The 26,061-nt window shown below is 49.9% G+C and overlaps 1 protein-coding gene across 2 annotated transcripts in view; it reads right to left on the reverse strand.

Moving 5' to 3' along the window:
* RTN1 (reticulon 1) overlaps positions 1 to 26,061 on the reverse strand; it is a 1,195,813-nt gene that overhangs the window by 922,001 nt on the left and 247,751 nt on the right. The window lies entirely within an intron of this gene.

The following is a 26,061-nucleotide window of genomic DNA, read 5'->3' on the forward strand; positions in this document are numbered from 1 at the left end:
AGGCCCCAGAAAGCCTTGTGGATGATGTAAAGGGTCTTGAACTTGATCCTTGTCGCCACAGGGTTCCAGTGAAGAGATTTCAGAGCTGGAGTGATACAATTCCTGGGCTTGAGGCCAAGGACAAGTCTTGCACTCCTGTTCTGGATACGTTGTAGAGGTCGGAGAGTAGAGGCAGGTAGATTTAGAAAGAGGCTTTTGCAGTAGTCCAGCCTAGAGAGAACCAGAGCTCTGGAGACAGTGAGCTTCTGGGGGAAGTGAGGAAAGAAAGAATACCTCTGAGGGGGTGCAGTTGGTAGTGTGGCTTCTTAGAGACGTCCACGATGTGAGGAGAGAAGGAGAGAGTGGAGTTGAAGATGACACCAAGGTTCTTAGCCTCACAGGTAGAAGCAGGAAGAGGGCTCAGAGTGGGCGCCCAGAGAGAGAGAGGAAAGGAGGGAGCTGGTGTTCCGATGAGGAGGATCTCAGTCTTACTGGCATTAAGGCAGAGATCTTTGGCGGCACACCATTCCTGAATGTCGGTCAGGCAGTCTGGTATGAGAGAAGGGGAAGAGATGGCTGAGGGGAGCCTGAAAGAGAGCTGGGTGTCATCCACATAACACTGAAAGTTGGAGCAGAAAGTAGTGATGTGGTGGGCAAGAAGTGCCAGGTAATGGTTGAAACACCAGGGAAAAAGGTTAGACCCTTGGGGAACCCCACAAGTAGAGAGACAGATAGAAGAGAGGAAAGACCCCAATTGGACTTGAGAGGGTTGGTCAGTGAGAAAGGAGGTCAGCCAGGCCAGGGCCTGATCACTGACACCCAGGTTGTCACGGAGGCAATTGAACAGGATGGCATGATTGATCATATCAAAAGCAGAAGAAAGCTCGAGGAGAATGAGCACAAGGAAGGTTAGAGTCAAGGTTAGAGAGCAGGTCTTCACAGGTGTTCAGGAGAGCAGTGTCGGTGCTTCTGGCAGCACTGAAGCCAGACTGGTGGTTGTGGAGACAGATTAAGCTGGGAGATGGCCAGCTTTTCCCAGAGTTTGCCCAGGAAAGGAGTGCTGGAGATCAGGAGATAGTTAGCTGAAGAGGAAGGATCGGCAAAGGGCTTCTTTAGGAGGGGGTGCACAGGGGAGTGCTTAAAGCAGAGGGGAAGTTGCAGTGGCAAAGAAGTGTTTGCAGCAATCGGCCAACGCTGGAGCAAAGGTGCCAATGTGGTCCTTGATGGTTCTGGATGAGAACCTGCTTTGAAGAGACTTTCATAGATCCGACTTGTCAAGAAACGTTGTCTGGCATGAAAAAGGGAAAGGAGGAGGAGAGACGGCCACAGGCGGCCAGGAGTGGTGGAGGAGGAGCTAGAGGAAGAGAGGGTGGACTGGATGTCTTGAGTTTTAGTGATGAAATGATAAGCCAAGGGCATACAGAGGGCCTGGGCGGAAACAGGATAGGTATAGACTGCAGCAGGATTGACCAGCTCCTTGCAGATTTTAAAGAGTTCGGCAGAGTTGTTAGATGCGGCCGAGACACGCGCTTGGATATGGGATCCCTTCTTAGCAAGGACAGAGAGAGAGAGTCTGTATTACCATTGGAGCAGGCGGCAGGCCAGTTTGTCAGAGGGTGCGCCAGATTCCCTCTACTTCCTATCAGCCACCCTACACTTGCGTTTAATGGTGACAAGGTCCGAATCGTAACAAGAGTTGCACTTGGATTTGGGTTTGAAACGGATCCTCATGACATGGGCAAGGACATCAAGAGTGTTAGAGATAGAGAGTTGAAGGTTGGATAGGGCTGTGTCAGGGTGTGAGTCAGCCAAAGGTGCAGTAGTAGGAGAGAAAGTAGCAGCGAAAGCCTCAACTGACACACGCTTCATGGGTTGGATGACCAAGAATGTAGGTGGCAGTGCTGGAGAAGTCTTGGCCTGAGTGGGCAGAGAGGGAGAGGTGGGAGAAAAGGAGAAAGTGATCAATCCAGGAGAGAGTGGTGAGATGGTTGGAGAAGGGGAGGTCTGAGGAGATCAGAACATACAGGGTGTGCCCTGCAGATTGAGTTGGGCCAGAGGGAAAAATAGAGAGAGAGCGAGTCACAGAGGTTGCGAAAGAGTCCAGAAGAAGGGCAGGTAGCATCCAGGTGGATGTTCAGGTCTCTGAGGAGAAGCTGAGAGGTAGAGGCGAGGAGGGAAGAGGAGAGGTCAGCCCACTCAGAGAGGAAGGTGACGACCTGGATATTAAAAATATCAGAGACATAAAGTAAAAGGAAAGCACGTGAGAGCATCTCAAAGAGAACCCTTTTAAGTATAAGATTGTCAAAGAAATAAGTCCCAATAACAGTTGTGAGGAGCTAAAAGAGCTTCTGGAAAAAACCACAAGAGATTTTCAAAGGAGATCAATAAAAAACAGGTATTTCTAAAGAAAGACATTGTATATTGAGATACACCTTGAACAAGTTAAACCCTTAGAGAAAATCGGAGGAAAAAAGTCTGGAAGGGAACGACCAGATGACATAACACTATTTTGGCCTACTTTAGTTGTTCATATTAGAGGTGGGGTAAGGTAGAGTTAGGTTTGGACACAGGACATTTACTTTGGGCTTCCTGACAACAAACAAGCACCTTTAGTTCCTCTAGTTAGGCAGGGCAATCCCAATAGTGATAGGGAGAGATAAACATTTTCTTTAGAATTTAATTAAAAGAGAATTGAAATGTCCATAATGTGTCCGACTCCTTCTTCCGACCCAGCACAAATGGTGTCAGAGTGGGATGTCCACCAACTGATAGAAGTTGGGGACAGGTGCTATTCAAAAGGTTAACTCCCAGAGCCAAAACTCCTACTGTAGCCACTGAGCAGTCTGTAGGATTTGACTTGCAGAGTGTAGGAGACATTTTAGTTCCACCGAATGAGGGACAGTTGATACCCACGGGGCTCAGCAACACTGATGGAAAGATACACAGGCAGACATACTGTAACATTTTCAAAAACGACGTCAAATAAGTTTTTCATTTTCACTGAATTTTTGTCAATGGGCTGGCCTTCTAGCGCCACACTTTTCTTTGATCTCAGTCAAGATCAATCTCTGTGTATTCTTTGGATGAAAAATATCTGACATCACATTCTCTTGACTCTCAACTTCCATGACACTGTACCACTGAAAACATTTCTTTTCTCTATGACTTGAATCAATGACATCACCACTGATGCCGATCAATAGAAGTAGCTCAACTCTCAATACATTCATCTTCTGTGGTTTACTTTTCTTTGTCAGTGCACCTACACCTATGAACCAGAATGGGTGCTATAACACCCATTCTGGTTCATTTCTCTTTGTCAAAGCCTCTTACCCTGGTTCCTTGGAGTGCTTGAACCACAACTCTCAATAAGAGATATTTCTATGAATTGATCATCTAGTGACACCAAGCTAAACCAGCGACGAGGTTACCTAACCAAATTTCCAGATACAGCTTATTGAGACACTCTTTTGAGAATGAGGCTAAATCTACTAAGAACTAATGAGATAAACCAAATATGTGGAAAATCAAACTGTGGAACTTGTCGCTTTTGTCAGCCAACAGATGAGGTATAAACCATCAAACACCTGATGATTTATTGTATGGGGTGGAAAGAGAAAAGAGAGAAATACCTAACTCCGGTGATGAAGAACTAAAACACGTTAGACTCTGAAGATCGCTGGAAAATCATAATGAGCGGGGAAAAGACAGAAATGGTAATAGCCGCTGTATCAATGATGAGAACTATAATCCCGAAACTGGAAATAGAATTTGCACAGTCAGAAGGAACAACACTAATCAACCAATAACTAACGTTAGGAGTATGCAGAAGGACTTATGCATACGGGACATTGTATGTGAAAAATTATTTTTGATGTGGACATAGTAGCATCCTATTTTATTAGATCTGTTTTTGAAAAAATTGTTCATTTAATTAACTCATATAAAACAACAACAAAATAAATATATAAGAGATATTTCTTTGAATTGTTTGACTTGGTCAGTACCCCTGCACTTGATCTTTGGACTATTTGCACAACAATATCTATAAGGCAATTATTCTCTGGCTAACTTGGCTTTGTCATCACCTCTACATTGATATATGATATGATATGATGTATTTATAGCGCGCCTATAGACAAGTATTTCAAGGCGCGACGAGGCAAGGGAGGGGTACAATGGAGGACAAGACAACAATCTTACTAGGCCCAGTGACATTGGGATCGCACAAGTGCAAAGGAAAGGGAAAGGGGCAAGTGCAAGGGGTAGGGGAGGAATGGAAAGTGCTGAACACGGGATCAAAACAACAAGTGGTGCAGCCAGCAGGTAGCAATTGCAAGAGTTAAGCACAGACAACGGGTGTCTAATAAGTGCACGTAAGGGGACTGTAGGGTTGCAGATACAGTCCCATGTGCAAGGGTTGCCAGGAGGCAGTGCAGGTATGCAGCCGGGTGGGCAGGGACCTGCGCCCGAATTCACAGGGTAGCCAGGTGCCCAGTTTCAATAGCAGACAGAGATCAGCAGGAGAGACGAAGAGAGAAGGCAGAAGCAAAGAGTCTTGAGGAGCTTCCGGAACAGAAGATGGTTCTCCTCAAGTTTCAGGGAGGCAGGGAGGCTGTTCCAGAGGGAACCTTGGGAATGTTTGCACCACAAGTGTCACAAAACAAATCTTCTCTGGATTACTTGATTTTTTCAGTGACACAACAGTAGATATCTGGTGTGAGTGAACCACAATTCCCACAATGCATTTCTTCTTCAGCTTCTCTGCATGTATGCTCCGAGTATTTCTCACCAGGATCTCTATTTCCTTCTTGCCTCAAGTCGCACTGCCTTAACGTCTCTCCCAATTCTATTGACCCCTTTAGCCTCTCCTTCGGTCACTCAAGTACTCAAGGCTTTCTCTGTCAATTACCTGGAGGAATTCAGGGATCAGCTTCTATATCTCTAGCTCACATCTCTGCACTTGGTTATATCATAAGCTTGTTCTTGAGCCTCTGCTCGCTTCTCAGCTGTTCTGGATTTGGATACCATTGCTGAAACTTACTGAGGGCTGGGTATCCTTGTGAGACTTTGCAGCCTCTTTTAGATCAACCCATAGTCATCCTTCCTTGGTTCTCATCTTAAAGCAAAGGACTGCCACATAGCAACCAGTTATGGGGTCGCTTTAAGGGACAAATCCCCGATATCAAGGTATCCTGAAATGGAGACCATATGGAATAAGGGAAATCAGGATCTCGTCAATCCCAAAGCACAGGACTTTAGCTTGTTCAGCAGCTGGGGACTCTGAAGTCACTGCTCCTTTATGTCACGCCTCTTCGAAGGCGTTGGTCTTTGTGGCATCGATGGTCCCGGGGACAACGAGTTTCGGCCATTTTTACTTTCAAGATGGCTGCCACAACTAATGATGTGGGTGTAGACAATACACGACTCAGTATCCAGGAAGTGCCGTCCTCCTACTCGAGAGAAGGTTTATCAGTTCCTATGAACAACGCACGGGTGCGTTGCTACTCCTTTCTAACAACGCTACGTGAGTTAGTATCTAGGATCCTTCTAATACGTTTTACATGCTACTGAACTTTACTATTTCTAAAACTGTCCTTCGTCTTTCCCGACTTTAGTGCCTACCATACCACGCCTTCCTTTCCCGACTTCAAGGGCTCCAACGCTTGCACACTCCAGACCGCTCACCGGTTCCTTTCCGGACCTCGGTAAGCTACAATCAGGGGTCTCCGAGATCAGTTACAGTGACTTACTGATCCTCCCACCTTCGGATCGTAATCCGTACTTAACATTCTTCTCCCATTCTTACATATCCAGGCATACACAATACGGTTTACGCACCCGCTCGTTCCAAACACAACACTGCGGAAATACCTTCAAGCTCCGCCCTTACCTCATTCCAGGTAAAGATCCCTCCTTGATCCAAGCCCGACTCATTTCAGTCTTCTTCCTAGTGCTAATCTCACTATATCATTGCTACCCTAGGGGTCTCTCAGAAGTCTCCGGGTTTCAACTTGACACGCCTCCTTCTCCTTCATAAGGGTAATCTGAATAAAGACCTCTGTACAATATCCATCTCTCACTTACCTGTAGAATACTTACCATCTTCTTTCTCTTTCAAGACCGCCTTTCACCAGACTTCACCTGAACCTTCACTGCATTGAAGACAGCTATCCCGCAGCCGTCGACACAGGGTTTTCTTCCCCAGAGGGTTTCCCTGAGATCTCTTCTCCTCTCTAGTTTTCTAGTAGTGAGAAGGGGTATCGGGGAGGCGTTCATATTCATCCCCCCTGTTGGAAGCACGCATATTCATCCTCCTGTTGGAAGGTGTCATCCACAAGGAGAGGAAAGAAAGTATCGGTGAGTCTTTGGGATAACCTGCCAGTATTCTAAGTGGTATTATTCCCGTGAATTATTACAGTTAGCAACGCCCAGAACTTTCCTGATTCAGAGCAGGAATTCTGAGCAGGTTATCTCAGGGTTTCATTGCTACATCGTACAGAAGTTTATGGACCCGGCCCAACGACAGCAGTTGGTTACAGCGGTACAAGCACTAACTGCTGAAGTGCAGGCTTTAAAACAGGAGAATGCATTTCTCCGGCAACAGGTGGGAAGAGTCCCTAGTTGTTCTGAGTTACCTCCAGGCCCAATTCCGGGGGGATTTGTACGATGGTAATCCACATAAACTTAAGGCCTTTATCGAAGCCTGCACTGTTCAATTTTCATTAATTTAAGAGGTCCTGCTTTAGCCTGGGCTACACCACTCGTTACCACTAACAACGCTTTATTAGATTCCTACCCCGCCTTTTTGAACAGCCTCAGAGCTATGTTCAGACGCCAGGAAATCACAGTCTCCGCCCAAGAACAGTTGTTGGACTTTAAACAAGGATCACAAGATCTTCTGTCTTACATCACCACTTTTAAGCAGTTAGCAGCTGGAACTTCATGGCCGATGATGCACTGATCACTTTATTTCGTAGGGGATTGAACGAGGAATTAAAGGATGAGGTGTCCCGAGTTCCTAGACCTCCCAATTTGGCAGAATTGATTACAATGATAATGCAGATGGACTACCGATTGAAAGAAAGACTAAAGGAACGACGTCGAGGTCGTCTTGTGAGACAGCCTGTTACTTATTCTCCTAGTGCAGGGAGAACACAGGCGGAAGAACCTATGCAAATAGGAACTACAAGAGGCCGACTTACCCCGGAAGAGCGTAATAGACGTCGGGTGAAGGGGTTGTGTATGTACTGCGGTTCTAAAGACCACACAGTTCAAGATTGCCCTATCACCCCTGTCAAGAGACAGGGAAACGCCACTTCCCAACCGCAAGGGGAACCGCGGCTAGGGAGTCAGTAACAGGTTCCTCAACAGCAACATTGCCATCACAAGTAACAGACATTCCCGATCTCACTATGCTGGCTTTACAAGTCAAAATTGAATGGGGTGCTTCAGACTCCATTCTGGTCACGGTCTTAATAGATTGTGGGGCCGCCGGAAATTTCATAGATACCTTCTGGAAGACAACTCATAAAATAACGTGTTCAGTCAAATCCTTGGCAATACCCGTAGAATCTGTGGATGGTAGTCCACTAGTTTCAGGTCCCATCAAGGAACAAACTATACCAATTCAGATGAATATTTCCTCCTATCAAGAAACCATTGTATTTGATGTCATCCGTACTGCACACTACCCTGTGATTTTAGGATTGCCTTGGCTTCGAGCCCATAATCCTTACATCAATTGGAAGGCTGGCACTGTCTTTCTAGGGTCAGAACACTGTTTGGCGCACTGTCTCTCGGATGGGGCTTTGGGGTTTCGTCCTACGATCTCAGTATTAGAAAAGACTTGTTCCACCTCCTATGTTGAACAATATTCAAGAATTACCCAACGAATACAGGGAATTTCAGGCAGTATTTTCTGACTCAGAATATGCAGAATTACCCCCGCATCGTAGAGATGACTGTGCCTTAGAACTCGTTCCAGATACACCGATTCCTTTCGGTCGCATGTATGCTCTATCCACCCGGGAACGAGAAATCCTTAAGGAATACCTCCAAAAGAACCTACGCAATAGACTAATTCAGGAATCCACCTCTCCAGCAGGGGCTTCCTTGTTCTTCATCCCCAAGAAGGATTCTACGGAACTCAGGCCGTGTATTGATTTTAGGGGTTTGAATAAGATCACGACCACTGATCGATATCCTATGCCTCTCATACCGGATATTCTGGAGGTCATTAAGGGAGCTACAATCTTCACAAAACTAGACCTCCGCGGGGCCTACCATCTCATTCGTATACACGCTGGCGATGAGTGGAAGACGGCCTTTCGTACTCCCTTGGGACATTATGAATATAAAGTAATGCCATTCGGCCTGTCCAATGCCCCAGCTGTTTTCCAGCGTTTTATGGACCACATATTTTCAGATATCCTTCTTCACACAGTTATTGTCTACTTAGATGATATTCTGGTTTTCTCTAAATCACCATCTGAACACAGTCATCATGTAAAGGAAGTCCTACGGACACTGTTCAACAATCATCTTTATTGCAAATTGGACAAATGCGAGTTCCACATGAACCAGATGGCATATCTGGGATATATAATATCAGCGGAGGGGGTAGCCATGGACCCTAGGAAGGTATCAGCTATTACTGATTGGCCTATTCCACTGTGCATCAAAGATCTACAGAGATTCCTGGGGTTTGCAAACTTTTATAGACGTTTCATCCCCCATTATTCTGAAGAGATTCTTTCCATGACAGCCCTGCTTAAGAAAGATATACGATTTCATTGGTCGGAAGGGGCCCATCTAGCATTTGAGAGACTAAAGAAGCATTTCCTCACAGGACCCATCCTGATTACTCCGGACCAATCCAAAAGATTCATTGTCGAATCAGACGCATCCCATCAGGCTTTAGGGGCCGTTCTGCTTCAAGAGAACGATCAAGGGGTAGAATGCCCTGTAGCCTATCTTTCAAAGACACTTTCGTCTTCAGAGATAAATTATTCAGTGCTCGAAAAGGAATTACTGGCGATAAAGAGAGTGTTTGAAGAGTGGAGACACTTACTATTAGGGGCGAGACACCCGATTGAAGTTCAAACAGACCACAGTAATCTACGCATCTTACAATACTCACAGACCCGGAATAGCCGACAGGCACGTTGGGCACACTTCTTTTCTCCTTATGAAATTGTATTCACCTTTATCCCAGGAAGAGCAAATCTTAAGGCAGATGCATTGTCCAGGAAGGATTACAACCCCTCGACACCTTTGCGATCAGAGCCTCTTTTTCCTCGAGCAAGATTTGTACAGGTGGTTACTACCTTTCTTCAGAATGTGGTTGAATCGACCTCTCAATTCATCCAGTTGAATCCTAGGTGTTTGTCCACTTGGAAGCTGACATTGTCCCAAGGCTGTGCTTATAGAGATAAGAAGCTCTTTCTACCTTCTGAGGAACTAAGAAGAACGGTTCTACAACTATGCCACGACTCCCACTTAGCTGGTCACAGAGGTGTGACAAATACCAAGGAATTGATTCAGCGCAATTTCTGGTGGCCGGAAATGACTCGAGACATTATAGACTATGTTTCCGCTTGTGCCATATGTTTACAATCTAAACACCCTCGGTCTGCCCCCTCAGGTCTCCTATCTGCGATGCCTGTTCCTGACCGTCCTTGGCAAATGATTTCAACGGATTTTATAGTTGAACTACCGTTATCGGACGGTTGTACTGTAAACATGGTTACAGTAGATTACTTTACAAAATTGGCACATTTTGTTCCGCTTCCTCGGATTCCCACAGCAGCCCAGATGGCAAAGATTTTCCTTTCACGGATATTCTCTCTTCATGGGCTTCTAGAAATGATCGTCTCTGATCGTGGTTCACAATATACATCTCGATATTGGCAGCAAGTTTGCAAAAGTTTGAACATCTCCCGAGCGTTGAGTTCGGGTTTCCATCCACAAACGAATGGCCAGACAGAACGATTGAATCAGACTCTAGAGGGGTATTCACGTTGTTACATCTCTGCTTCGCAAGACAACTGGTGTTCTTTGTTACCCTTGGCAGAGTTCGCGTACAATAACTCTCGTCACTCCGCCTTGGGTTTCAGTCCTTTCTTTTGCTCATACGGCTATCATCCTACATGTTTCCCCATTGGTCCTGCATCCTCATCCAGGTTTCCAGATGTGAACAATCTCATCGATACTCTTCAGGCGGGACATCGAGCAGCTAAGACGTCTCTATTGGAAGCTCAGAGTCGAGTCAAACGCTTTGCAGATAGACACCGCACTCCTGCGCCAAGATTACTGCCGGGTGATTTAGTGTGGTTGGCTTCCCGATTTTTGCCTCGTCATCTGGTTCCTTCCAAATTGTCCCCTAGATATTTCGGTCCTTTTCCCATTTTGCAACGATTGGGATTGTCTGCTTACAGACTCAAGCTCCCTCCGTCTTGGTCCAGGATTCACCCTGTATTCCATGTGTCCCAACTGAAGAAAGATGTTATGGATCGCTTTTCCAGGGTAAGGATTGGTTCCCCCCCTCCTGTCATCACCCCGACGGGACCTGAATATGAAGTGGCTGGCTTCTGCGATTCTCGCCTTTTTCGGGGTCGTCTCCAGTTCTTGGTTGATTGGAAGGGGTATTCTCAGGCCGATCGCTCATGGGAATCTGCCTCAGCAGTTCATGCTCCGGCTCTGGTCCGCCATTTTTTTCATCACATCCGGATAAACCGGGTGGCCCAGGACGTTGGAGGGGGCATACTGTCACGCCTCTTCGAAGGCGTTGGTCTTTGTGGCATCGATGGTCCCGGGGACGATGAGTTTCGGCCATTTTTACTTTCAAGATGGCCGCCGCAACTAATGATGCAGGTCTAGACAATACACAACTCAGTATCCAGGAAGTGCCATCCTCCTACTCGAGAGAAGGTTTATCAGTTCCCGTGAACAACGCACGGGTGCGTTGCTACTCCTTTCTAACAACGCTACGTGAGTTCGTATCTAGGATCCTTCTAATACGTCTTACATGCTACTGAACTTTACTATATCTAAAACTGTCCTTCGTCTTTCCCGACTTTAGTGCCTACCATACCACGCCTCCCTTTCCCGACTTCAAGGACTCCAACGCTTGCACACTCCAGACCGCTCACCGGTTCCTTTCCGGACCTCAGTAAGCTACAATCAGGGGTCTCCGAGATCAGTTACAGTGACTTACTGATCCTCCCACCTTCAGATCGTAATCCGTACTTAATATCCTTCTCCCATTCTTACATATCCAGGCATACACAATACGGTTTACGCACATGCTTGTTCCAAACACAACACTGCGGAAATACCTTCAAGCTCCGCCCTTACCTCATTCCAGGTAAAGATCCCTCCTTAATCCAAGCCCGACTCATTTCAGTCTTCTTCCTAGTGCTAATCTCACTATTTCCATTCTACCCTAGGGGTCTCTCAGAAGTCTCTGGGTTTCAACTTGACACGCCTCCTACTCCTTCATAAGGGTAATCTGAATAAAGACCTCTGTACAATAGCTATCTCGCACTTACCTGTAGAATACTTACCATCTTCTTTCTCTTTCAAGACCGCCTTTCACCGGACTTCACCTGAACCTTCGCTGCATTGAAGGCAGCTATCCCGCAGCCGTCGACACAGGGTTTTCTACCCCAAAGGGTTTCCCTGAGATCTCTTCTCCTCTCTAGTTTTCTAGTGGTGAGAAGGGGTATCGGGGAGGCGTTCATATTCACCCCCCCTGTTGGAAGCACGCGTATTCATCCTCCTGTTGGAAGGTGTCATCCACAAGGAGAGGAAAGAAAGTATCGGTGAGTCTTTGGGATAACCTGCCAGTATTCTAATGGTATTTTTCCCGTGAATTATTACACTTTAAGGGAATAGAGGCAGCAGAACTAGCAGTGCCTGCATGCTTGGATACCCTAGTGTGGGTTCAGAAAACCTTTATTAATGTACAATGAGAAAAGGAGGCAACAAGTTAGTTTGGGCCACTCGACAGCCACCAAGACTATGACCGCCTAAGGCCTCAGCTCTCATACAGTTAAGAACCAATAGACTATGAGAGTCAACGCTGCAGTCAGGCTTAGGGAATGGCCATTAGATAGGACTACCCAAGAGGAGGGACAAGGCAGCCCAAAATCCCACATCAGGACTGCAAGCGATCTGGAGGGGCGGGATCCACCATGGAATCCCATACACCACCTGACAGAAAAGACAGATCTGATTTTCCTTACCCACGGTAAAGGCTAGAATACAGGGCCAGGATTTGTCAGGCAGAAAGAGGACCGTTCAACAACAGATATAAGCCAATCCCAAGTTCCACTCCCAGCCTCTAAGCCAGTCACAGGAACAGAGCCTGACAACAATTCTCCATCCTAGCTAATGCACCTGAAAGCCCCTTTCACCACAGAGAGGTTCGGATGTCCTGAACACAGCACTAAAGGAGTTCACAGCCCCATCCTGTCAGTGTGGGAGTTTGGAGTAGGAGCTGGAGAATGGAGACAGTGGCTGTTAAGGAGACGGTTGGTGGAGAGAACAGGGGGCCTGCAGGTGGAGCAGAGCCCAGGAAGCTATAGGAGGGATCCATAAAGCTGGGCCACCCTGGATCCTCTGGAGCAGAGACCCCAGAGACCAAACTGAGGAGCCAAGAGAACTGGAGCTGCTAGTAAGGAACGCAAGAACGTTGGCCAATGAAGAGAACACCAGTAAGTGGAGGGAAGGAGGTGCTCAGAGGAGATAAGACATTGCCCATAGAGAGGAAGGAGAGGACAGTATTACTAGTACCCAAAGGAATGAAGAATATGGGGAGAGTGGCAACAGTCCCCAAAGGGGTGAAAAGGAGAGAGCAGTATTAGTAGTAATCCAAGGAATGAAGAAGATGAAGATAGTGACAACAGTTCCCAAAGGGGTGAAGAAATGGAGGACATTACTAGGAGTGTCCAGAAGGGTGAAGAAGGTGAGGACAGTGTGAGTAGTCCTTACAGAAGGAGAGAGATTTGGAGAAGAGGGACATTGTTATGCTCCGGACGGTCAAGGCAATTCCGCTTTATGCGAGGTGGCGGTTGCCATTGAAACTCAGTCAATGCAGATCACGCGGAGACTGAAACTCTAAGTCTCCACGCTGCAATCTGTGTAGCCAATAGGTGATTCCGACCACTCCTGGTTAGAAACAGGCCGGAATAAGGACAGCTAAGAGACAACAGTGTGCTTCTCAATGAACTTCGGTTTTATGAGCAGCATGTCTGGAGCTTATATCATTTCCTGATTTCCTCGTTTCTTGGATGGACCACGTTGGCAGGAACCTGACATGAAGATTGGATTGGTGAGGTGCAGCGTTTTCCTCAATGGTTTTTGGCTTATTACTTTCTGACTTTCGAACGTGACCCCGTTTTTGAAGAAGTCTCTTTGACTCTCCCTTGTGGCGTTCTAAACTCGGAATCGTATATGTTGAATATATTTTTTTTTAAATGTTTTATTTGTTTTAATCAATAAGATTTTTACAAAACGCAGAATTTATGTCATTAGCTTGATGTCCAAGTGTCTCTGTTTCTGAGTCATACCTCTCGGAGTCGAGGTTGTTTAATTATCGACTTCCCAGTGCCAAGTTTCGAGGTTGAGTTTTTTCTCACTTAAAGTATATATAGTTTTAGATGACTCCTTTGATTGTTAGTAACCAGTGTATCTAGATATGTGAAACCGGTGTGACCTCATTGCAGAGTCTTGTTCTGTTTTTATCATACCATCAAGGGTCTGGATCATCTTGTGTGCCTGGTGTGGATGCTTACTTGTTCTTTACTTTCCCTGGAGTTTTAAGGGCACTACCCCTGCAAGGAGCCTAAGCAACTCTACTGTAGTTGCGCCCTCGCTCTGTTTGGCAGTAGGCCCCTCACCTTTGGACTGGTTGTGGTGGTCAAACCTGATATTTACCTGTCAGGCAGGTGGTCTGGTCTATGGACTCTTCTATAGGTAGTAAGTCCAACAACCATTGGGTCCTGGTGTACTTTGCAACAGTTGGAACTTCAGGTGAGTTATTTGGTGGGGAGGGACTTATGTCTCACTAATTAAAGTAGTTGTTTATACTGTCTATCCTGTTTACTTACTTTATCCTGTATTGCCTTTCTTTCCATAGCTTGGGAGTAGCATTTTCTTGGTGAACTATTCTGCCTTTTCGTCTAATGCCCATCTGAGGTGTTCATATTCATCTACAGCCGTGGCATTTGGAGGAAAGCCTACTGCCTTCCTGGAAGCCATCCAAGAAGCTAAACCTTATTAGACGAGTGGGCCATTGAAGATTGGGAAATAGTGTGAGTGGGAAGGGACGAGAAGGAGTAGATGGGTGTAAAAAGCGATGCCAAAAAGGGACGAACTGAGAGAAGCCAGGAGGTGACAGGAGGACGCCTGAGAAACAGACTGGCTTAAAGAAATTGAGGAGAGTAGAAGGGAGGCTTGCTCACTGGGAATGCAGGTTGGAAGAGCTAGCCAACCAGAAAGGGGCAGGGTAGTTGGCAACCCTTGTCACCTCCTGGTCTTGCCAGGCTTCAATCTAGGCCTGAGGGATGTACCATGTTCTCTGCCCAAGGCTTTGGCTGCCACTCCACAGAGTAACAGGGACCTCACAGAGGCCTACGTGACTGAGGAGCAACTGGGGAACCCCAGTGAGGTAGTGAGCGGATATAAGGTTGGGAAGGCCAAAACTGTTCTAAGGAAATGGAAAACAAATGGGAAGATGTCCTTTGTAAACATTGTTGCTGAAGACTGTCCAAATCCCGGAAGAAAGCAAGTCCCATATACTATGAAAAAAAAGGCTTCTGCTGTGGAGTTTTGCACAGGTTGAATTGTCCGCACGGGGAAAGGATCCTCAGAACATTATGAGGCAGGAGAGAAGCCTTTTTAAACTTTTAAGTTTCCCTCCACTGCTATTTAGTTAGTTACTGGATTGATCCCGCCACTTCCCTCTACACTCTATGCGTACCCTGTTTATTACTGCTCCCTCTGACTGCAGAAGTTCCCAAACAAAGCACTTACAATCTAAGTTACTGAGATTTTATGATCCTTTCATCCCTGTCACAGACAGGACAGCATATATAATATGCACAGAATATGCATAGGCAGAGACAGTATGCAATATGCACATACAACATGCTCAGAATTCACGTAAGCATGCAGGCGCCATGTAAGGTATGTAAAGCCAACATGTAAGTGACCATCAAAACATTGCAAAATGTACATGCACACAAACAATAAACACACAAAACACTCAGCATATATACATAGGTAATAATGGAACAATACTCTTGGAATATTCACAGAAACTCAAACAACTCCCTCTCAGGAAAACAAACACAAACACACATAGTCAAATGTCAAATATACGAAAGTAAAAGAAAGAGGAAACTAGTGGATTTAAAAAAATGATGGTTTAATTTAACAAATAAAAGTCTACACACTTTGGGAATTCCAACGTTAAGGAACAAACACTTAGTCCAAACATTAATAAAATCCAAACAAAGCCCACCTCACTCTAAATTAACCTTAGCTCACACTAAGGCACTTCTTTACGGCACTCACTTTAACTTTTAGGTAGTTTACATCAATGCTATAGGTTAAGTGAGTCGTGTGAAGTAGTGGGAGTCAAGTTAATGTGTCATTGGATTGAATGTGTTTGCATTACATCTGTAGAGTCTATGGGCCTCATTACACATTGTGCGGTAAAAACCTCAAAATACCGGCATGGCGCTATCAACGTGTCTGCCCTCGCAAGAGGGCGCTAATAGCGTACCATTACGAGTACGCGGACACGAGCATAGCGCCATGCCGGTAAACCCCCTACCGCCATGGCGGTAAAGACCCAAAAAAGTCACTTACCGCCCTCAACGAAAGTGCAGATTGCACCTCCGCCCTCCTGCTGCATGCAAATAGCGGTCACCGCAATTAGCGATGACCGTTAAATTGCGGGACCGGAAATAGCGTCATCGCACAGGAACGGGAAAGAGCACGGCGGCCATCTTCAAAAACACAATCCATTGCCATCCTCTGCCCCCTGGACCTGTTTGGAGTCGTTAGCAGTTGAAAATCATCCGGGACACCTTCAACATGCCCAAGGCATTCAAAAAAAGCACTGACAGGCAGCGCAAAGAAAGATTTACAGCAGAGGAGTTGAACATGCTGACCCAGACCCTGGCTGACAATGCTGAGGTTGTTTTTGCCAATGACATGCGGCGGCCGACACTACTTAAAAAAAAAAAAGCCATCTGGGAAGAAGTTGCGGTCAAAGTCAGTGCAGTGGGCACCAGCACCCGCACTGTGCCTGAGTGCAGGAAAAGGTGGGACGACCTCAGACAGCGGCTGAGGGGCATCCTTGCCGAAAACCACCGAATAGCCAGTGCAGGTGGAGCTGGTTCACCCATCAGACTAAAAGAATGGGAGGAGACCTGTGGAAACCTAATTGCTGTGGAATCCATTGAGGGAGTAGGCACCATGGAGCTAGGCGTGGGTACCACTTTGGATGGAGGTGAGTGTACACATGACAGGATGCTATGTGAATGTACTGTTCCCCCCATATGTGAGCACAGAATCCTCTCATGCATGGACACACATCCACACATGCATCCATCCCTCACCATGTCAGTGTCAGACCCAAAAACAAACACATCCACACATCACCAGAGACAAGTTCCAAACACAACCATGCATGGATGAGGCACTGAACTGGCACATCACCTGCATCCACAACTACTAAGTCCGAATGGCCACAACTGCATCATTGATGTATTCTGCTTTAAGTATATTGAAACGCAACCAATGCCATCCCCCTTCTTGTCACTGACAGGCTCACATACAGATGGTGAGGATGCCGCAAATGCATCCCAGGCACCAGCTACGAGTAAGAGGCCAAGGGCACAGGACTCGGAGGACACCCCCACAACATCAAGGGGCAAGGGGGGAAGGTCAGGGAAGGTCACACCTGATGAGTGTGAAACATAGTAGGAGTGCCACTGCCAGGGCAGAAGTAGCTGCACCACAAACTGCAGCCCCACCACCGGAGGTGAACCCACAGCCACCAATACCAGCCACTGAGAGCCCACCATCAGCTGCGGCAAGCTCCGCTGGAGAGGCAGCCGCCACTGCCCCCCTATCTGATCCTGAGGACACTATAGTTGGCCCAATGGAGATGCACACCCCAAGTCCCCATAGAGCCCCAGAGCCAGCACCATTCCAGACACCTGGGTCTGATGTTACTGTTGAGGACAACATTCAAGCCATAATGTCCCCCATGGTGGCTTCACCTGCTGCAATGGATGCATCTGAGGGCACAGCATCCAGTACACCATCACCCAGCACTGCCCTCCATCTGCCCACCATCCTGCAGCGTCAACAGGAACTGACTGTGCTGGTTGGCCAGCATGTTGAGGAGGCTGCCCATCTCAGGGAGGATATTGTGGAGACGGCAAGGCACTCCACTGAGAGGATGGACGCCTGTACTGGCAGGCTGTGTGACGAGATATCCAGGCTCAGGGAGGTCCTTACTCGCATAGCCGACACAATGGACCGTCACTTCTCACAACCAGGACAGTCTGCCCCATCGTCATCTGCCGGCTCAACACAGACAAGCCCCCTCCGCCGCTCAACACGCACCACCAGGCGCATGTCTGGCCATCCTCCAAATGCTGCTACAGACAATGGCCAATAGGGGGTTAATGGTGATTCCTCTGCGTGCATGGGCCAACGCAAACATGGCAGACACATGAGGAACTGTTGTGGGGGGTGGGGGGGGAGGGTGTCATGGGTCTGTTGTGGGGGGTGGGGGAAGGGTGTTATGGGTCTGCTGTGGGGGTGGGGGGAAGGGTGTTATGGGTCTGTTGTGGGGTGTGGGGGGGGAAGGGTGTTATGGGTCTGTTGTGGGGGAAGGATGGTGGGATGTTTGGGGACATGCACTTTTTTATCTTTCCGTTACTTAATACACTGGTGTCTAATCAAAACACAGGCTTGGACATCTTCATTGTGTTTGTGTACTTTATTGGAGACAGTGTTCATTGCGTACTTCTAAACATACACCAGTGCATCACTACCCATGTCCATGTGACAGTACCAAAACATGTCCCTCAGAATATTTGGTTGATCAGATGCTGTCTCACAGCACGTCCCTCCTGGCCATCCCCTCTTGCATGTCCTGCATCCCCTTCGCCTCCGTCCTCATCAGCTTCATCATCCTCATCAGGTGCTTCTATTTCAACGTCAGGGGGCAGTGGCACATTCCGTCTGATACACATATTGTGCAGCATGACACATGCTATGGTGATCTTGGGCACTTTCTCATGGCCATACAGGAGAGCGACACCAGACCTGCTAATGCACCTTAACCGTGATTTCAAAAGGCCAAAAGTATGTTCAATCACGATGCGGGTACGGGTATGTGCACGATTGTATTCCTCTTCGTGCCTGTTCTGTGGGTTCCGTACAGGTGTGAGGAGCCAGCTCTTCAGGGGATAGCCCGCATCACCTGTATGGGGGAACAAATGGGGTCCTGTTACTGTTCACCTGCAGAGCAGCCTGTTCATATCACACAAATTGACATTGCATAGTGATTCCAGTACACAGTCAATGGCATACGTGCAGATGGTCCGTGTGACAGCAATGTGCAAGAGTGAGCTCGACCCTGCAAGTAGACATGCCCCATTACTGTCTACAACAGTAATTGACATGTCCTGGGTGAGGCGAGGTCTTAGGTGTCCCTGGGCCCAGGCAGATTTTGTTCCTCACTGTTGTTGTAATGCCATTCCAACATAGATGTTGCCATGCAGTGAGGCATCACTTCAGTGGTGGTAAAGGTGCGTGGTGAAATGCAATGTGTATGGCTAGGGCTGATCCTTTTGCATGCATCATACGGCACATTGCATTATTGATGTTGTGCTGGACTGATTCCGGATGACTATCTTCATGGCACGTATGGAATCTGGCCATTTTGTGGCGTCCAATGTTGTGCAATCTGTATGTGAATGGATGTTTGATGCTACTAGACCTGGAATTTCTGGTGTGTAGTGTAGCTCATACTTGCATGTCGGTTCATCTCTAGTATGTTGCGGCCTTCCCAGATGGACATTGTCGTACATCTTTACGTGTATTTCCCAGACAGATGACAAGCTACACCCAGTTGGAGTATGTATCTCTCCCCCCCCAATCACACCCAGTTGGAGTATGTATCTCTCCCCCCCCATCACACCCAATTGGAGTATGTTTCTCTCCCCCCCAATCGCACCCAGTTGGAGTATGTTTCTCTCCCCCCCAATCACACCCAGTTGGAGTATGTATCTCCCCCCCCAATCACACCCAGTTGGAGTATGTTTCTCTGCCCCCCCCCCAATCACACTGCCATGTGCTTACCCTGCTACTCACCAAGTAGCCACAAACATTGTGCGGTTTGTCGTCCCATGTAGCATGGGATAGTTGAGTTCCGCAGGACCATGGAGTCATGGGTTGATCCGGGAAATCAGGCACGGCAATGTGTGATTATCTTGTTGGCGTCACATACCATTTGGACATTGATGGAATGGAATTGCTTCCTGTTTCGGTAGACCACTTCATTGTGATGTGGGACCACCAATTCCACATGTGTACAGTCGATGACCCCGATGCAACTTGGGATGCCTGCCAGTGAATGGAATCCAACTTTGGTGTTTGCAATCTCCTGGGCAGTCCGTGGCATGGATATGTGTTCAGGTGCATGCTTCAGGAGGGCATCAAGTACCTGATTCAGCGTGCCTGAGAATACTGGTTGGGAGATGCCATGCATCTGGGCCACTGTATGCTGGTAGGTGCCTGTGGCCAGGAAGTGGAGCACAGTCACCACCTTGCGTAGAGGGGGGATGGCAGTTCTGATGTCTATGAGGCTCACAATGTCGTTGTGTATCATGTCCACGATGCTGGTGATGGTATCCCGGTACAGACGGTACAAGGTGTGTATCTGCTCAGGGGTTAGGTTAAATGGACTGGCTCTGATCCTGGGGATCGGTGGGTGCCTCTGTGGTATGATTAGGTGCCGTGGTGGTGCTTGCTGTGCCTGTCTTGCCCTCCTCCTCCTCCTACTGCGTCTTCTTTGTGCTGCCTGTTGTTGTTGCAGCTGCGCTGCAATCATGTCCTCCAGCCCATGTAATTCTGCTAGTATTGGAACCATCTTGGTGTTGGAAGGGGTGTGTGAAGGGGTGTGGTGTGCTCCTTTTGAGCTGCCACAGTCTCCATTGCCTCCACCTGTGCTGATTGTGTCCACCTGTGGCAGGTAGGAACACTGCTCAGTTCTCTTAACGCGTGGTTCGCGATGCCGGTATTTGCGCCATGGCGGTAAGTGGTTTGGGGGGCTTTAACATGCTGCTATTGGCGTGTCCGCTCAACTTGTGATGCTGTACTAATAGCGGCATGACGTAATTTACGGGATGGTGGGTCCCGCGCACGCGGACTGCCCGCTATTAGTGGCACCGTACTTAGCGGTGCCGCTAATAGCGGTGTGTCGGGTCGTGATTCGCATGGGGATTTAAAGTTACCGGTATTTCATTACCGGTAAGGAACAAGTTACTTACCTGTAACTGTTGTTCTCCAGCATGGGTCTGGCATGGATTCACATGCTCATGAATATTCCCCGTCGTTAGGCTGGGAATCCTTGGTAAAGAAAAATCAGTATCAGTTTCGTTTCTGATCTGTCTTTCATAGTAGTAACCAATCACTGATCTCTGCGTCATACTGACCACAGCCAATGACTGCCATCTCCCTAAGCCCCGCCTCTGGCAGCCATCTTCAGATTTGGTAGCACGTGAAGTGGCAGTATGACCAAGTGAAGAGCCGCAGAGGGGTAGGCGGGAGGGTTCGCATGTGAATCCATGCCAGACCCATGCTGGAGAACAACAGTTACAGGTAAGTAACTTGTTCCTTCTCCAGCATGGGGTCTGGCATGGATTCACATGCTCATGAATAAAAGAATACACAGCAGTACACACATGCACAACCACGGGAGGTAGCAACAGACTCAACATTAAGCAATACCACAACTCAACATTAAGCATCTCTTACCTTCTCACCAGGCTCACCGTAGGCGAACAGGTTGCGCAGCACTGCTTGGCCGACTCTGGACTCCTCCCTGGAATCCCGGTCGACGCGGTAGAATTTCATGAAGGTGTGCGTCGACCTCCACGTAGCAGCCCTGCAGATGTCCAGCAGGGGCACACCAGATAGGAACGCCGTGGTAGCTGCGATCGCTCTGGTGGAATGGGCTCTCGGACGGCCAGGCAGCGGTCGGTTTGCCAACCGATGACAGTACATGATACAGCCGGAGTGCCATCTGGAAATGGAAGCCTTAGAGAGAGCCTTCCCCTGATTGACAGGTCCAAAGTTCACAAAAAGTTGTGACGTCTTCCGAAAACTCTTCGTGCGGTCCACGTAGAACTTCAGCGCTCTAGCCACATCCAGCGAGTGCAAAGTCCTTTCAGCCGGCGACTGGAAGAAAACAGACAACACCAAGGGTTCGTTGAGGTGGAAGTCCGACGGCACCTTGGGCATGAAGGAGGGGTGCGTCCTGAGCACTACCCTCGTGTCGTGAAAAGTCAAGTACGGGGGCTTGCAGGAAAGTGCCTGGATCTCTCCCACCCGTCGTGCGGAGGTGATGGCCACAAGAAACGCTGTTTTCCATGACAAGAACTTCAACGGAGCTGAGTGCAGAGGCTCGAACGGAGGTTCCATGAGCTTGGTCAGCACCACGTTGAGCTCCCACGCCGGAGCCTTCACCGGCGGGAACGATCTGAACAGTCCCTTTATTAATTCTTTCACCAGACGATGAGACCACAAAGACGTCCGTCCCGTGGTTCTGGTGTATCAGGAGATCGCAGCAAGATGAATCTTGATGGAAGCGTGCGCCAGTCTAGCCTTGGCCAGCGTCAGTAGGTACGGCAGTACTTGAGGAGCCGTAATCCGTAGAGGGTTAATCTTCTGTGCGTGGCACCAGACAGAGAACCTCTTCCATTTGTGTCCGTAGCATTTAAGAGTTGAGGACGCCCTGGCCTTTGCAAGAACCTCTCAGCAGTCGGCCGGTATGTCGTAACCTCCAAACTCTAACGCTGCAGGAGCCAGGCCTGCAGGTTCAGCGACTTCGGGTCGTGATGGAGGATGGCGCCTCCTTCCCTGGAGAGAAGATCCGCGTCCACTGGCAGCTTGATTGACGGGGACGCTGACAAGTCCAGAAGGTCCGGGAACCATATCTGCCTCGGCTACGCAGGTGCGACGAGGATCATCCTGCACCGTGACCTCTTGAGCTGGTTGATGAGCCGGATCAGCAACGGCAATGGAGGGAACGCGTATAGGAACAGGCTCTCCCAGGGGAACGAGAAAGCATCGCCCATGCTCCTCGGCTGGGGAAACCTGCTGGCAAACCTCCGGCACTTGGGAGTTCGTCGCCGTCGCAAACAGATCGATCTGGGGTGTGCCCCACCGTCGGAAGAGGCGGTCCACTACATCCTGTCATAGTTCCCACTCGTGGCACGAGCGCAGCTCTCTGCTGAGCGAGTCGGCGATGGTGTTTTTTATTCCTGCCAGATGAAACGGCACCAAAAACATCCCTTGGGTGACGGCCCAATGCCACAGATCCTGCGCCTCCTTGGACAGGGCTGGGGATCTGGTACCGCCCTGCTTCCTGATGTAGAACATGGTGGTGGTGTTGTCGATGAAGATCCTCACCACCTTGCCCTTGAGGGACGGAAGAAAGGACCTGAGGGCCCAAAACACTGCACGGAGCTCCAGGACGTTGATATGGAGGGACTTCTCCGTCGGCAGCCAAAGGCCCCTCGCGTGCAGATTTTCGGTGTGCGCTCCCCACCCTTCCAGGGAAGCATCCGTGGTCACTGTCTTCTGGTGGCCCGGGGTCTGGAAGTCCATGCCCGCCGTCAGATGCGTGTGGGTGCCCCACCACCGGATCGATCGTCGGAAGCTCTCGTCGAGTGTGATCCTGTCCTCGAAGCTGCCCGTCGTCTGGATCCAGCGAGCGTCCAGGAACTCCTGTAACGGGCACATCCGAAGCCTGCACAGGCGGATGAGATAAATGCAAGAAGACATCATTCCGAGGAGGGATTTGATGGACCTCACCCTGGCCGCGTCCGCAACCAGCATCCGCTGCACCTTGCCCAAGATGGCCCTCGTCTATTCCTCCGACGGAGAGGCCAGAAGCACCACTGTGTCGAGTTTCGCTCCCAGAAACAGTGCGTCTTGCGCGGGCACCAGGTGGGACTTGGCGTAGTTCATGGAGAATCCCAGGTCCATGAGTAGTTGGACGGTCCTCGCCGTGTGCTCCGCGGCGAGCTCCTTTGTCTTTGCTCGGATGAGCCAGTCGACCAGGTAGGGGTAGACGTGGATCCCCTCCAGGCGCAGCCACGCGCGACACCAGTGCGAGGCACTTGGTGAACACCCTGGGTGCCGACCTCAATCCCAAGGGAAGGGCTCTGAACTGGTAGTGACGCCCTTGGACCACGAATCTGAGAAACTTTCGGTGTCCCTTTAGGATGGGGATATGGAAGTAAGCATCCTCCAAATCCGACGACGACAGGAAATCGCCCTCCTCCAGTTGACCCAGGACGTGCTGGAGGGTGACCATCCGGAACTTCTGTGCCTTGATGAATTTGTTCAGTCGTCGTAGGTCCAGGATGGGACGCCATCCTCCTGTCTTCTTCTTCACGAGGAAGTATCTTGAGTAAACTCCGGAGCCCGAAGCCTCTTTGGGACGAGCTCGATGGCGCCTTTCTTGAGCATCGCCTTTACCTCCAAGAGAAGTTGAGGGACGTGATGTTCCTTCCTGGCCACGGGGGGGACGCGCGGGCACTTCTTTAGAAACTCGAGCGTGTGACCCTGGGCCAGGGCGTCCAGCACCCAACGGTCAGTGGAGATGGACTCCCACACGCTGACGAAGTTCGCCAGCTGGCCTCCCACCGGGATGCTTCGGTGGGGGCCCGACCCCACGGCCGGTTCAGTCCTGCTTTGACGAGGCTTTGCCGCCTTGTCCTCCCTGGCGACGACGGCGGGGTCCGCCCGACTTGCCTCGTCCCCTGTAGGCTTCCTGTGACGACGAACGGGCCGCTTGACGGTAGGTGGAATATCCACCGCCGGAAACTTTGGAGGCACCCTGCTTGCCTCCGGCGCTCCGAAAGGGCGGCCGTCGTTGCTGGAGAACACCAAGAGCCCGGGCCGTCTCCGTGTCCGTCTTGATGGCTTGTAGGGAATCGTCCACTGTTTTCCCAAACAGGTTGCTCCCGTCGAATGGCATGTCCAAAACTCTGGTCTGCACGTCCTGCCGGAAGTCCGTTGCCTTGAGCCATCCACGCCGTCTAAGGCACACGCCGTTGCCCAACTGGCGAAATCCAGTGTCAGCGATGTCCGTCGCTATCGTAATGGCGTGGTCCGACGCCACTTCTCCTTCCTGCAAGATCTCTAAGGCCTCCGCCCTCTTGTCGTCCGGTAGGAAGTCCAGCAGGGGGGCGATCTTGTACCACAACTCCCTGTCGTAGCGGGCTTTGATAGCCAAGGCGTTGGCAGCCTTAATCGTCGTCGCTGCCGATGAGATGACTCTGCGTCCCATCGTGTCCAGTTTCTTTCCCTCGCCGTCTGGGGGGGAGGTTGACGTAGAGGCCGAAGCCCCCCCGCTTTCTTCCTGGCCGCCGCGGAGACGACCGAGTCCGGGGTCGGCTGTGCCCGAAGGCACAAGGGGGCTGCGTCCAGGACCCGGTACTTCTTCTCGTACCGATCCCTTCTCGCAGGCGTTGTGGATGGGATGGGTTCTTGAGGAGGGCGAGACCCTCATCCCAGATATCGTCCAGTAGAGGTACAGCGAGGACCGTCTTCCTCTTGGTCTGCCGCCGTTGATAAAGGAAACCTTCCTTCTTCTTCTCTTCCGGGCAGAACTGGAAAAGCTTGGATGCCCTGGCGATCATGGCATGAAACGATCCAATCTCGTCGGGCGGGGAAGCCCGGGGAGGAGGTGACGACGGAAGATCCTCGTCGTAAACCTCGTCGTTTGTACCCGTCGCGGCCGTGTCCGTCCCCGTATCATCCCCACGGGTCGTGGACGGGGAGGAGGGCTGAGCAGGGCACGATGGTTGAAAAGGAGGTGGAGGATGAATCCTTCTTCTCTTAGGAGGAGGGCTCCCAGAAGGGCCTGGCTCCGGGTCCCCCGTCAGGAGCGGTTCCTCCGTTGGTGGTAACAGCAATCTCGTCCTTATCTCCGAGCATAAGGACTGTATAGCCAACAAAATGGCCGCCAAGTTGTCTTGCGGCACTGGTTGAGGGGATTCCGACGGGCGGTCAGGAGCCTTGTCGGCACCCTCGACGTTCTCGTCATCTCCTACGTCGGGGTCCCTCCCAACGGGCTGGTCTTCTTCCACGCCAATGCCGTGGCTTAACACTTCGATCAGCTCCTCTTCAGAGGTTGAGGCCGAATCCACGACGACCTCCTGCCCCCCCTTTTTCTTCTCCGTCGGAGGTTTCATGGGGGTCCTGCCGATGGGCTTGAAAGAGGACTCCGTCCGCGGTGGCAGGGAGACTCTGGGCCCCGAAGTCGCCTCCACTGGTGTAGCCTCCACAGGCTGAGCCAGGGCCGCCGCGACTGTCTCAATAGAGGCCTGGGCAGGGTGGATCAAGGCTTTCACCACCTTAGGTGCGCTCACCGCCTTCTCCTTGGGGGGAGGGTCACCGCCTCGCTCCCCCCTCCGATGGGGCCTTCGGGCTTGACCGGGGTCTCTCCAGGAGCTTCGCCGGGTGCTCGGCCTTCCTCTTACTCGAGCCAGAGCGTTGGCTCGTGGTTGATGGCGCCAGGGAGGATGCGCCTTGCCTGGCAACCGTAGAGCCCGACCGTTCGGCGCTCCCGGTGCCAGCGGACTCGCGGTGCTTGGCCTTCTGTTGGGCCCCCGTCGCCGGGGCGCCCTCAAAGGTCTTAGAAGACCGCTCGGACTTCTTCTTTTTCTCGCCTGACGGGCTCTTCCCTTCCAGCCAGTTGGCGAGACGCAGATGGCGGTCCTTCATGGTCCGCTCCGACATATTGCCGCAAAA

Source organism: Ambystoma mexicanum, chromosome 14 (assembly GCF_040938575.1).
Source record: "Ambystoma mexicanum isolate Mex_15411 chromosome 14, UKY_AmexF1_1, whole genome shotgun sequence".
Classification (NCBI taxonomy): domain Eukaryota; kingdom Metazoa; phylum Chordata; class Amphibia; order Caudata; family Ambystomatidae; genus Ambystoma; species Ambystoma mexicanum.